The sequence below is a fragment of the Corythoichthys intestinalis genome, chromosome 10 (assembly GCF_030265065.1).
Source record: "Corythoichthys intestinalis isolate RoL2023-P3 chromosome 10, ASM3026506v1, whole genome shotgun sequence".
In the NCBI taxonomy this organism is placed as follows: domain Eukaryota; kingdom Metazoa; phylum Chordata; class Actinopteri; order Syngnathiformes; family Syngnathidae; genus Corythoichthys; species Corythoichthys intestinalis.
Window position 1 is genome coordinate 29103410 of NC_080404.1, and position 13619 is coordinate 29117028.

The 13619-nt window shown below is 38.7% G+C and overlaps 1 protein-coding gene across 4 annotated transcripts in view; it reads left to right on the top strand.

Moving 5' to 3' along the window:
- The window catches only part of grid1a (glutamate receptor, ionotropic, delta 1a), a 489918-nt gene that overhangs the window by 269059 nt on the left and 207240 nt on the right, over positions 1–13619 (top strand). The window contains exon 1 of one of the 4 annotated variants that reach the window (XM_057847668.1): positions 3996–4611. The exons of the other annotated variants lie outside the window; for them this stretch is intronic. The gene's annotated coding sequence lies outside the window, so the exon portion shown is untranslated. Of the gene's footprint in view, positions 1–3995; positions 4612–13619 lie in introns of those variants that run through there. 4 annotated transcript variants of the gene reach the window in all.

Genomic DNA, 13619 nt, shown 5'->3' on the forward strand with positions numbered 1-13619 from the left:
ATTTTAACAATTTGCCTTTTATCACCCTACTGCCAACTGTCCATCATTTTACTAAGCCGTTTGTGCCACACCAGTTCTATCTGGCAATAAGAAAAGCAATGAAGATGGGTTGTTGATGACACCATGAGGGCAAATATGTCCCAATTACATCTGTACTAGAAACTATAGAGTAAATGCTGGCAACTTATGGAAATCTTTCTACTGCACATGGACGGTGGCGCCTTAATTAACATGATAAGAGAGAATGTGTCTTCTGATGGCTTTAAGCTGCTGTTTTTAATGTGCAGCAGCAAAGTGCTATTGTGAGCTTTACTTATTTGCTCGTCACATGTGGCTCTCTTTGGCCTGGCTTTCCCGTATAATGAACTTGTTTGTTTTGCGACCGGGTCGTGCTGGTGTCGACGATGTGATCAGGAGAAAAGCGTCAGCCAAATTTTAAACACCCCTCGTAAGCACTGCTTGTTAGTTACTAAAACAAGGTTAATACCTTCAAAAGAGGCAAAAGAACCATCTGCCGGATAACAACTTGCTAATACAATGTTCTCAAGACTGCATAATTCTGCATAATTAACCAAGGTGCTGTTGTAACTGATAGCATTGTCGATAATTCAGCGTTCTGTTACAATAGGAAAGCTGAAACACAAAGGCTCTGGTCCAAGCTAGTTTTTAAATGAGGTAATCCATTTTATGTTTCAATAAAATAACATAAATAACACATATATTACAAATAATAGGAAACACATACCGTATTTTTTTGGACTATAAGTCACACCTGAGTATAAGTCGCACCAGCCCAAAAACGCACAATGAAAAGATAAAAAAAACATATAAGTCGCACCGGAGTACATTTTGGGGGAAATTTACTTGATTAAATCCAACACATAGAACAGATATGTCAGCTTGAAAGGCAATTTAAAAGAAATATACTATAGAGAACAACATGCTGAATAAGTGTACAATATGATAATGTTACATGATGCATGAACAATGAAATGTGAACGTGGCCGGTATGTTAACGTAACATAGCGATTAAGAGTTATTCAGATAACTGTAGAATATAGAACATACTACAAAGTTTACCAAACCAGAAGTGTCACTCCAAAACACCAAAATAAAATATGTAATGATATAATAATGTGTTAATAATTTCACACATAAGTCGCTCCAGAGTATAGACCCTACCCACCGACGTCACAAAATCACGTGATCGCTGTATTGTTCCGCCCCATTGTCCGTCATTTTGGGTCTGTATTATCAATGGTCTCAATTGATCGAGCAATTTATAATGCATTTCATGGAAGACCCGGTGCTTTCGGATGCCGTAAACTCACTGGATGCGTTGCATAAAAGGCGTTATGTGGAAAAGCTTCAGTTTATCCATTCGCCAGATCCATATTTGATGCCTAAATCGATGTTTTTCGACCCGCTGTCTTCGCCGTCTTTGCCTGACATCTGCTAGCTACCCTGATATTTACAACTATCTTGTCCACACAAAATCAGCCTATTCTCACGAAAGTTTGAAAAACTTTAAGAGCTTGGAGGCTTATAAATACTTCGTTGCTGGTTGGGTGAAACAGGTCCTCGTCCACGAAAATTCGGCAGGAATCTATCTTGTGCTTGGAAAGGTGAGTTACGAAATTTTCAATTCAAAATCTTTTGTTCTTGCTAACATCCACTGTCAAGTCTAATGTATTTCATGTCATTTGTCAATGGAGCTAGGGCTTTTAATGTTTATATGGTTTAGCGATAGCACTCTCACTACATACATACGTGTATGTTGTCGGCGATTAGCCTAGCAATGATCTTAATTGTGGTTGTCAGCCCAAAACCCTCTAAATATATATTAAATGCATCTTACCAGATATAAAATGACTACTACATAATCTGTGGTAATCGTTTGGAGCCCAGTTTTCTCGTCGAATTGCAGCAGCCTATCTCGCTCTCCTCACCGGGTCTCTCGGAATCCGGTAGAACTTCAAGTCTCTCCGTCTATCTTCTCTGTTATTGCAACCGACCGCCACACACGCCTTCACCATTTTGATTATTAATGTTAACGAGCAGAAAAACACGCCGTAAATAGGAGGAATGTACGTAGCCGTAACAGGTAAACACGATGTGTTGACGGACAATTGGGCGGCACCAGTCAGGAGGGCGGAGTTGTGACGTCACGTGGGTAGGGTCTATAAGCACCCCCAGCCAAGCTATGAAAAAAATTGTGACTTATAGTCCAAAAAATACGGTATGTATTGAGCAGGCACATGCGGGGGGGGGGGGGGGGGGGTTGCTTGAGTACCTGCCCCCTTTGCCCCTTAATGTCCAAAGTGCCCCTTTTGACTGGGCTTTTTTGTTTTGTTTTTAGTATATATGTGCGTGATGGCCGATTGTGCAGACACACCACCGAGTACTTTACTTGAACACAGAAAACAACTTTAAAAAAAAAAAAAAAATGCCGTCTGTGGGCCGCTAAGCTGGTGCGTAACCCCCCCAACCCTGCACGTTGGTCCTTTTTGAGCTTGGTGTGTGGTGAGGAGTTCGAGGACATCTGGTGGTTGGAAACGGTGTTACCCTTATAAACCGTGTCCGAGCAAATAGTGAAAATTCTTACACCAGATTTATTGTGGGGATTTTTTAAAAGAATAATTAATGATAGGTAATTTTCTCTTATATAGTTTTCTACTTTAATAATTATTTATCCCCCGTCCTATGGCTATATCGATCCGTGTGTTTCTACTCTCTGTTGGCAACCATATTTGTCCGATCTTTTTACAATGTTATCTAGAAAGGTACACATCTCTAAGTTCTCATTTTAATCTAAATTTAATATTTGCAATTCACCCCTTTATTTCATTTTCTGTGATTCCGGTGTTTATATGAATCTTAATGTGATTATTTGGTAATTCAATTTCTATGTATTTTGTGGTAAAATGTATGTTTTGTATTGTTCCCGCTAGTCCCCCTTGTTTAGTGTTCTGTCTTCTCGCTCTCTTCACAACGTTATTGAGAAAGAAAGAAATTAAGAAACCTTTAAAAATAAAAGCCACCTGGGAATCAGATTTTTTTAAATTCAAGATTTATATTTTATTATGTAGACATGCCTCGTAAGGAAAGGTTGAAGGATATTAAAAAAAAAAAAAAAGGAGCTGGATGAGGCTGCTAAAGGCAGTGGATCCTTCATCAGCTCGGTGAAAATCACAATAGGTAAGAAAAACACAGTTTGCAAGGATATTCAGGTATAAAATCCAACAATTATAGTGAACATCTGATGTCGTTTTTTCTCAGATGAACAACAAGTTGAGGAAGGAAGTTTTGACATGGAGGTTGAAGGAAGAAAAGACGCAAAGACTGACTGAATTACAACCAGAACGAGTTGATGACAGTGTTGGTTTCTATTCACTATTCCCCCCTCCCAATTAAAGACTATCACAGTCACAGGCAATTATACTGTAAAGCTGGTTAAACGGAAGTTATGTTGTTGCAAGTTCTATCAAATTCCTATTCATGTGCCCCTTTTGATCAATGAGCACCTGCCCCTCCATCGGTCTCTGCACGGCCCTGGTATTGAATAAGCAAAACTATGAACAGTGGTGAATGGGACTCTTAACGTTTTTATGATCATTTTTCATCAAGCTTTGACACCATGTTTCATGTCCACCGAATGCTGTCGAATGGTGTAAGTGGAAACAAATTTGTGTGTGTGTGTTTTATTTGCCTAACACATTTAATGATATAGTTTTTCGATTTTTTTTTTTTTTTTTTTTTTTTTACTTTTCCCCTTAACTTGTTCCAGACACAACCAGTACTGAACCATGATATGTTTGAAAAATACAATATTAAAAATATTTCACGGCATATACAATATTTTCAAAATGCTAGCTTAGCACCAACAACGACTGCCGAGTGTAATGTGGAAAGTGGCTGACTGCTCGTGTGCGAACACAAACAGACACAATTGAAACAAAGTATCGCCAATACCGTCTTTGTAATTGGGAATACAGTGGTACCTCTACATACGAAGTTAATCCGTTCCAGGACCTTGTTTGTAAGTCGAAATGGTCGTATGTCGAGCAGGATTTTCCCATAGGAATACATTATAATTCCATTAATTCGTTCCACAGCCCAAAAACCTGCACTAAATCCTTAAAAAATACTGCTGGTGCTATTACAAATGGCAATTACACGTAGCAAAACAAATAAATTATAAATCAAAATTGGAATAATGTAATAAAAAGAATAATAATAATTCCTGTAATAGTGTAACGAATCGGGTTCTAATAAGGCGGACGTTTTTTTGTGTACCTGAACGCACCGCGGGGCTCACGTGCCAGAAACAGACCGGTGAGCTTGAGTTTCACTTTCACTTTGAATGTTCTCTTGAGAACACCATCATTTGAGGCAGACAGCAGGCGTTTTGTGTTGAATAAGTTGTAAAAGAAATGATGAAAACGTGGCGAAGCTGGCGATTTCTTTGGAGACAATAAGAATTGTCAGCTTAATTTATAAAGACTGGCGAACGATGGTCGGAGGAGGACCGTGGAGATGTATTGTTGAGCCATTTCACGGATGCCCACCCCACGCTCATATTTTTCTGTCATTTGCATCTTCATTTCGAAGGTAAGCATCAACTTTTTCCTTGTTTCACCACCTGTACCAACCTTTTCTGAAACCTGTGTTGATTTGTCACACAAGAAAATCCGCCGTGCATTCGTCTGCGGTGCTGCCATTGTCGTCGTATTTCGAGCATGTCGTCGGATGTAGAAACAAATGGCGAGTCAAATTTTACGTCGGATGTCGAAAAGTTCGTGTGTCGAAGCGATCGTATGTAGAGGTACCACTGTACACTGGAATGCGTTACATCCAAGTCAAACTCCAAAGAGGAGGACAAATAGGCCTAAGTGCCTTATTTGAGCCTGTGCAGGGTGCAGGATGAGGCATTTTAATGCAGGACTGTCATGCATAATGCAGTATGTATGGCCACACTAGGCACCATCCAATAATTTTGTAACATCTAAGAGAAGATAGTTGTTGCAGTTTTCATTTTTTAAGCATTTTTTTGCTGTTTTTAGGTCCAGACCTTACATCTGTGTTTCCTTTAGCATAATTGCTGTTGTTTTTGTCAGAAGCAGGGATCTGTCATACCTTAAGCATTAAGCATATTTTCACCAGCAAAAAAGAAGTAAATTGATGTGTCTGCAAAGCTGCATCCATTCTTTTCCTTTCATGGCAGAGTGGTAATGATGGGGCTCACGCACACATGTTCCCATCTCACCATGACTTGGGTTCATTAAGATCACAAGTCTTTCTTGAGCAACTTCAGAGTTGTATGCCCCTTGGTGACAGGAAAACAACAGTTTATTCAGCCAGTTATGTGAAATGTCAATTGCAATTTAAAAAAAAGTACCTCTCTAAGGAGTGGTTTAAAATATAGCAATATCATTGTAGAATTTACACTAGGGATGTCCTGATCCTATCACGTGGTCAGAAATTAGGCCGATCGCACCATTTTTCGGAGGATCGAAATCGGGTGAAAATGATCGGGTTTTTAATTTAAAAAATATATGTTTTTCTGCTTCATGCTCGTACAGCCTCTCACTCTCTCTCATGTGGCTTTTCTTGGCCAGCAGGAAGCTGGAGTTTTTTACTTAAAGTTGATGATTGACAGGTTTGTTGCTTTGATCTACTGAGTGAAGGCTCTGTAGCTCTACCATCAAAGGCACAGATGTGTCAGTCATTGTTTAGCTTGTTACACCCTTGCGGCAGTTTGCTGTGGCAACTTATTGTGTAAGTGAGAGTGGATTTGAGTGGTCTCACTCAATGAAGCATTTAGTAAAGACAAGCATTTTTCTACGTTATTCTTATTTAAAAATAATTACTACACTTGATACTACACTTGATCTTGGGTGCCACGGTGGGAGAGTAACATGTTTAAAACTTTTTTTTTTTTTTTTTTTTTTTTAAATAAACTTTCGGTATCGGATCGGGACTCGGTATTGGCAGAGTCGGACTCGGTTGCAAAAAAATGCAATCAGGACATCCCTAATTTACACTAAAATCCTTATTCTATTCCCTATTCTTGTATTTTACTTCATGTGATTTATTGCATTGCAAACAATAGATAATGTCCTCATTAAATTTCTAATCTCTCAACGCTCCATTGCTGGGGGGCTGAGTGTGCTGTGCTCTAACTTGACTACATATTTTCTCAAATATTACCAGCAAGAAACAAAATAGCTTATCACATAGTAATTCACATTCGAATGACTACTATTTGAAATGAAGTGTTTGAAATGAGTTGCAACCTCTCGCTATTTTAATATCCAATATCCCATATGAGTCAAATCTCGATGCTGGTCAGCAACATGTTTCACCATGTTTTCACCTCATTTCAGTTGCCTTAAAACAAGCCTTGCAAGCAGGCCTTGTTTTGTCGACTGGCTTGCTCAGACTGTCGACCACGTAAGAAAAATATCGCCATAATACATTTTTTTTTTTTTACCTGTCCTGTTCAACTGCTTAGACAAGGAGAATAGGAATTTGAGTATAAACACAGAGAATACATCCAATTGAAGACATAAAAAAAAAAAATATATATATATATATATATATATACATGTATATATAAAATCCAATACTTTGTCCAACCGTGGAAAACTGTAGTCTCAAATTTTTTGATAGCAAAACTGAAATATTTTTTAAGAAGTGACACCAATTTTTATCTGTCGTGGGGTGATCTGGAGTGTCTACTGTAGCACAAAAGAAAAAATATGTTAATAGGGCAGCATCATTTGTTGATTCTTATCTGAAAGGAGCTCACTGAGTTTGGGTGGCTTTTTTCAGGCTTCATGCAGGAGATGTGAAAACTTAATCTGCCACTCAGTGTATCTATGAGCATGTCATGTCTGTTGTTCACGCTGTGAGAACAGATGGCTGCCGGCTTATGGGCCAATGTGAGTCCAAGTCAATTCTTTGTGGTCAAGAACCACTGACTTGCCAGGAGGCTGAGGGATCACAAGACAACACAGTAGTAGAACAATGATCCAGAGAATTTTCATCGGTACACCTTGTTCACATTTCTTTATTTTCATTTGCATACAACCCTGTTTTCTTTTTCCCTTCTAACTTTTTGGCACTTGGGAGAAACAGTTTTAGACCCATTAATTCATCATCTAAAATAAGAACAGATTGCTTCAAAATGCAAACAGTAAGTTTTTGTTTGTAATTGAACATTTTAGCAACCACTTCGTTAAATTTAATTCTGGCGTAAAAAAAAAACAAAACATACAAATTGATGATACAGTAGATATTCTATTAAAAAAAAAAAAGGTTTTTTTCCCATTCACAGCTTCTTGAAAAGGAAAACGGTCATCCCATCTCGAAAACCCGGGTATCTTAATAAAATCCAGTATGAAATACAACTTGAGGGGGCATTCACATGCAATTTTCCACTCGACAAGTGGTATTTACTCTAATAATGACATCATATGAAAGCAGCATAAGTGAGAAAGAGGTGCACTTCCTGCTTCACCCATGTGACATGCGCAAACCAAACAATCCTCTCCATCAACCCAATCCGTGCCACTCAGCAGTTTACATGTGGCATGGAGCAGATTATCAATCGGCGTAGACTACCTCTTACAATCCAATCCAAAATACAGTACGATCCGGGTGAATCCGATTGGCTAAGGTGTTTATTCGAGACATTTTTAATAGTATTGGCCTTTAAATCGGATTAGAAATAGGATTTTTGGACCCATTTAAACACACCTATTGACACATTGTGGAGAGACAGACTACAATCGTCCTTCAATGACCCCGAGCGTTGCAGTTTCACAATTATATAAAGATCAAATATACGCTCACTTGGAACTCCTGCTTCAGCGTACAGTAGTTCCTTGCGCACAGAGTTGTATTTCAGTCGAGAGGCAAACTTTTGCTAGTGTAATCGATGTGTCAGCACCGCCCCGCGTTCTGCTCCCACCTCTGACTAGGCTGGGACGCGAACCCGCACACACACGATGCTTCCACTCGGCAGGTAGGTACGTTAACCGCTGTGCCATAAAGCTCGAGCCGACGGCACAGCCGCCGGCGCACCTACATGAAGGAATCAGCAAGGAGGTTTCCACACTCCACAACGGACCTGCGTGTACCCGTTACACTAGCATTTCCTAGTATCAAAATGCTTAGATATTCCTTTTTCTACACATATAAAACATTCACTCACTTGATGCCAATCAGAGCTCCAGACTGTTACAAAATAGGTTATTTTTCCTCTAAAGTTTGACACAGTGCAAGTACATTTTTGTCTGCTTGCGCCTGTACGAACAGTGATTTTACTGATTGATTAATTTATTTTTAATCATTATTTTCTTGGAATCTTTAATGGTTGTTCCTCTCCATACTTTAAACTCAGTTGTTGGCGATAATGCACCGATGAGCTGCTAAAGTGCTGCATTTAATAGTAATATTGTGAAAACAAGTTGAAATGTGGGGCAAATAAGTATTTAGTCAACCACTAATTGTGCAAGTTCTCACACTTGAAAGTATTAGAGAGGCCTGTAATTGTCAACATGGGTACACCTCAACCGTGAGGACAGAATGTGGAAGGAAAAAAAAACAGAAAATCACATTGTTTGATTTTTAACAAATTTATTTGCAAATCATGGTGGAAAATAAGTATTTGGTCTATACCAAAAGTTCATCTCAATACTTTGTAATGTACCCTTTGTTGGCAATAACGGAGGCCAAACGTTTTCTGTAACTCTTCACAAGCTTTTCACACACGGTTGCTGGTATTTTGGCCCATTCGTCCATGCAGATCTCCTCTAGAGCAATGATGTTTTGGGGCTGTCGTTGGGCAACACGGACTTTCAACTCCCTCCTCACCCCGGGGCGTCAAAATGATAACAAGAACGGGGAGCAAAAATCCCAGAACCACACGGGGGGACCTAGTGATTGACCTACAGAGAGCTGGGACCACAGTAACAAAGGCTACTATCAGTAACACAATGCGCCGCCAGGGACTCAAATCCTGCACTGCCAGACGTGTCCCCCTGCTGAAGAAAGTACACATCCAGGCCCGTCTGCAGTTCGCTAGAGAGCATTTGGATGATCCAGAAGAGGACTGGGAGAATGTGTTATGGTCAGATGAAACCAAAATAGAACTTTTTGGTAGAAACGCAGGCTCTCGTGTTTGGAGGAAAATGAATACTGAATTGCACCATACCCACTATGAAGCTTGGGGGTGGAAGCATCATGCTTTGGGGCTGTTTTTCTACAAAGGGACCAGGACGACTGATCTGTGTAACGGAAAGAATGAATGGGTGCCATGTATAGAGAGATTTTGAGTGAAAATCTCCTTCCATCAGCAAGGTCATGAAGATGAGACATGGCTGGGTCTTTCAGCATAATAATGATCCCAAACACACAACCAGGGCAACAAAGGAGTGGCTTCGTAAGAAGCATTTCAAGGTCCTGGAGTCTCCAGGTCTCAACCCCATAGAAAATCTGCAGAGGGAGTTGAAAGTCCGTGTTGCCCAACGAAAGCCCCAAAACATCACTGCTCTCGAGGAGATCTGCATGGAGGAATGGGCTAAAATACCAGCAACAGTGTGTGAAAAGCTTGTGAAGAGTTACAGAAAACGTTTGGCCTCCGTTATTGCCAACAAAGGCTACATAACAAAGTAGTGAGATGAAATTTTGGTGTTGACCAAATACTTATTTTCCACCATGATTTACAAATAAATTATTTCAAAATCAAACAATGTGATTTTCTGTTTTTTTTTTCCACATGCTGTCTCTCATGGTTGAGGTTTAACCATGTTGACAATTACAGGCCTCTCTAATATTTTCAAGTGGGAGAATTTGCACAATTAGTGGTTGACTAAATACTTATTTGCCCCACTGTACATTTTATGCTTCAAAATGTTCAACTTGTTCCCCTAGGATTTCACGTAAGGGAAAAGAGTGCTTCCAGTAAAAACAATTTTTCTGGAACCTTGGGTATTTTTCAATTTGTTGAAGACACATATATAAGGGCACAATACATTTATATGGGTTGACAGAGGAAACCAGAACTACGATGCAGCCCACAACAAAGATGAGTTTGACACCCCTGCTCCATAGGGTTGAGCATCGAAATTGATTTTTTCTGCCAGTAATGTGGTTTGAATAATCAGTGTAATAAGACATAGTAATTTATGTCACTTATGGGTGTGTTGTATTTCAAATCTAAGTGCAAGCATCTGAAATGTAGTTTTTTGAAATCATATTCTTCTTTTGACCTTAAATCCAAATGTTTCCACTGTTCCTATACCTTTGAAGGAGAGTGTATGATAAAGTGTCATTTATGAGCGCCAGAAAAAAAAGCAAACCTCAAAGATTCGCATCACTGACACATCTAAATCAGACTTCTGAGCATTATTCACTAAACCTTATATAAGACCAAACCCACCAGCACAATCTAATGAGATCCAAACGATGCCGGCACTGTATCAGAAATTCTGATGATAAAGTGTAATTTGGATTACCACTGTCGGGGAGATATTAATTTCACAATATGTTTGCTATTGCGTATAATGTAGCTCCTCAACTTTGTGTGGTCCCGTGTTGGCTGAGTGAAGGAAACATTCTGATAAATGCAAAGGACAACATTAGATTTATTTAACTGAATGAAACGCTGAGGTTGTCAAGCTGATGAAAGAACAAATAAAAGTGCACTTAGAGAGACAAAATGAAATAAACGAGAAAATGTTCCAGGATACTCATGTTGAATAGTTTGATTCTCTGTGATATTTTGTTCCCTCTAAAAGATGACACATCAGATACAATTTTTTTTTTTTTTTTTTTTTTTATGTCGGTAACTTTTATCCCTAACGTTAGCTTGGGGGTTAGGTTGTTGAAAGAATTGAGTCACTGTTGAGTATTCACGAGGTGAAAGTGACGCTACGAGACATTGCAGCTCTGTGTGACACACTCAGCCCTCCATAGCTTGTGTTTTCCTCTCATGGCCTGTGAACTATGTTGAGGTCTATATTTGAAATAATCCTCGATATTCCAAAACAACATGTAAGATTGGTGATTGACAGGTGATCAATCCAAGGTGTACCATATGGTGTATTATATTATTATATGTCCTCTTCAAAGGGCCGCTCTTGAAGAGGACATAAAATAATATAATGCAAAATAGATATTCAAACAGTTGGGTCTGAGGAGTGCCTTCCCACCACTGAAATAAGAAATAAAAAACCAAGTACAGTGTTCACCTACAGAACTATTCTACAACTTTCCGTTGTGTTTTTCATTTGTCGTTGTGACTTTTATTAGCCGCTCTGATTTTTAATTTGCCGTTATGTTTTAAAAAAATGTTTTTTTTTTTTTGCATTTTGCATTTCAGGGCCACCATAAGTCAGTGTGTATATAAAAAGTGTACCTATATAAATGAGCTGAAAACAAAGCGAACACACAGACACAAACAGTTGTCAAGCACATTTCCGGCGTCAATCGAATTAAACGTGAAGCCCATTACAATATGTACTGCTTTAAAACCATTTCTGCTTGTTATTACACGAATTGCTTTCCCATCTATGAATAACTAACTATATTTGTCTTTATTGATTTTAGTTTATTGCAGTTCTGTGAGATTATCAGAGATGAACATGAATGAGTTAAAAACACGATCGCAAGCCAGCTGACATGGGCTTTGACATTTAGCACCAGATGAACTTGTAACGTGCTGGGCTAGCGCTTTTGATTGCCTTACAAATACAAATTGTACAGTAGCGTCCCACTGTCTATAAATGAACTTTTTTTTAAAAAAACAATTTTCAAAATTTTAGCTATTAACCGAGTCATTTCACTCAATTATCGGGGACGTCACCAAGTATTTCTGTTTTTTTTTTTTTTTTTAAAGGAAACCTCGGACTAAAGACTTGTAGGTTCTGATAAGCCACAATTGTTGTATTTTACGAAAACATGCTATTAGAAACACATTAAATATTGCCATTGTTTTATTGTTTTTAATATTTAGTACATATTTTGACCTAAGGAGGGCGCCATGTTTTATGCATGCAAACGACGTTGGGGTGATGACGTAGTTTGTCACTGACTAGACTAACATTACCGGTGTTCTGCAATAACTTTTAGAGACGTCCAACAATGCGCACATCGGTTAAAAGCAGCGAGTACTTACTATTTGTGTTTTTATTGAGTCTTTTATTACCTTTTCATGTGGTGGCTTTGAAGCAGATTGTTGATCTGTTGACCACATTAGTCACGTAGCGTATTTAAACCACTCATATCTGATATTACTACGTTGAAGTCTTTTTTTAAGGCATCGTTTGTATGTTCTATCTGTATGCATCTAAACAAGACAAGCTGAAAGTGCACGGGTAGTACTTTAGGTGTCAAATTTGCCTCTTGTAGACGTTTCACCGGTGTAGCAAATTTTGGCAGAACACCGGTTTTGTCATACTCTCATCTCGTCTCATCTCGTTTTTCCTGTGCATTTTGCTGTGCGTTTTGTGAAATATCGACAGTGCTGTCATGCTCGTTAATGTTCCTCTCGGGTTCAAACTAAAAGGGTTAACAGATTAAATGTTTATGTTGTAAGCCCAGCAGCGTAACCCAGTGACGTCACCGCCCTGCGACGTAAACAACAATGGCGACCCACTAGTTGAACTAATTTTAAAAATGGTATAAAAACGAAACCATCAAGAGGGGCTTTAATATCAAATTAATGTTTATCTTTTAAGAACTACAAGTCTTTCTATCCATGGATTCCTTCAAAAGTCAATTGTATGTCCACAAAAGTGGACTTCAATCTTATTTCAACTGTTTTAAGGATTACTAGTAATGGCTTTTAATTTGTCAGATGGGTGGGCAAACACGACCTCCAGATTCATTTAAAAATATGCTTGAGGGCATGTACAGATACAGTATCTCAGTATTTTCAATTTCAATCTTGATTCCTGAAATCTGTAAGTAAACATTCTAAACATCAGATCATTGCTGATCAATAAATAGCATTTATGTTCTTTGTACTCCATATACCGAAAGATATTGATTGCCACCCCTTCTGCAGCACAGGACATAAAGCAGCAGCTTGAATACAGGGAAAAAAAAAAAAAAAAGATTAAAATGATGTGCAATCTCAGCACGACTGAATCTGCATGCTGTGCTGCTTTTATTGTTTATTGGTTATATGTTTAATGAAGTCACTCGGTGGAACACAGCAGCAGCTGGTCAGACAACGGCTGGAAATGGATGAGCACAGTGTCGCCCCCTGGACTTATTTTTCTATGTCTTTGCTTAAGTAGAAGCTAAATTCCAATCATTTTTTCTAACCAGTGGCAATATTAGGCAGTTTTGTCAAGTCTCCCAAAAAGTACATCAATCCATCAATATCAAGAAAAATGCCATGTACTTGTATGCACAGCATGCAGTTCTCTGTAATGTGAGAGTGTTATACAAAATGATCCTGTTTTGTCATTCCAATGGAAAGAAGAAAAGGCTTTACATTCATGACAGTTTCTTATCACCATGGTGCTTTCTGTAGAAATGCATTCAAAGACAGCTGGAGGCAAAGATTAGAGGACAACCTTCTCTACCTCCCTCATCGCACAGGT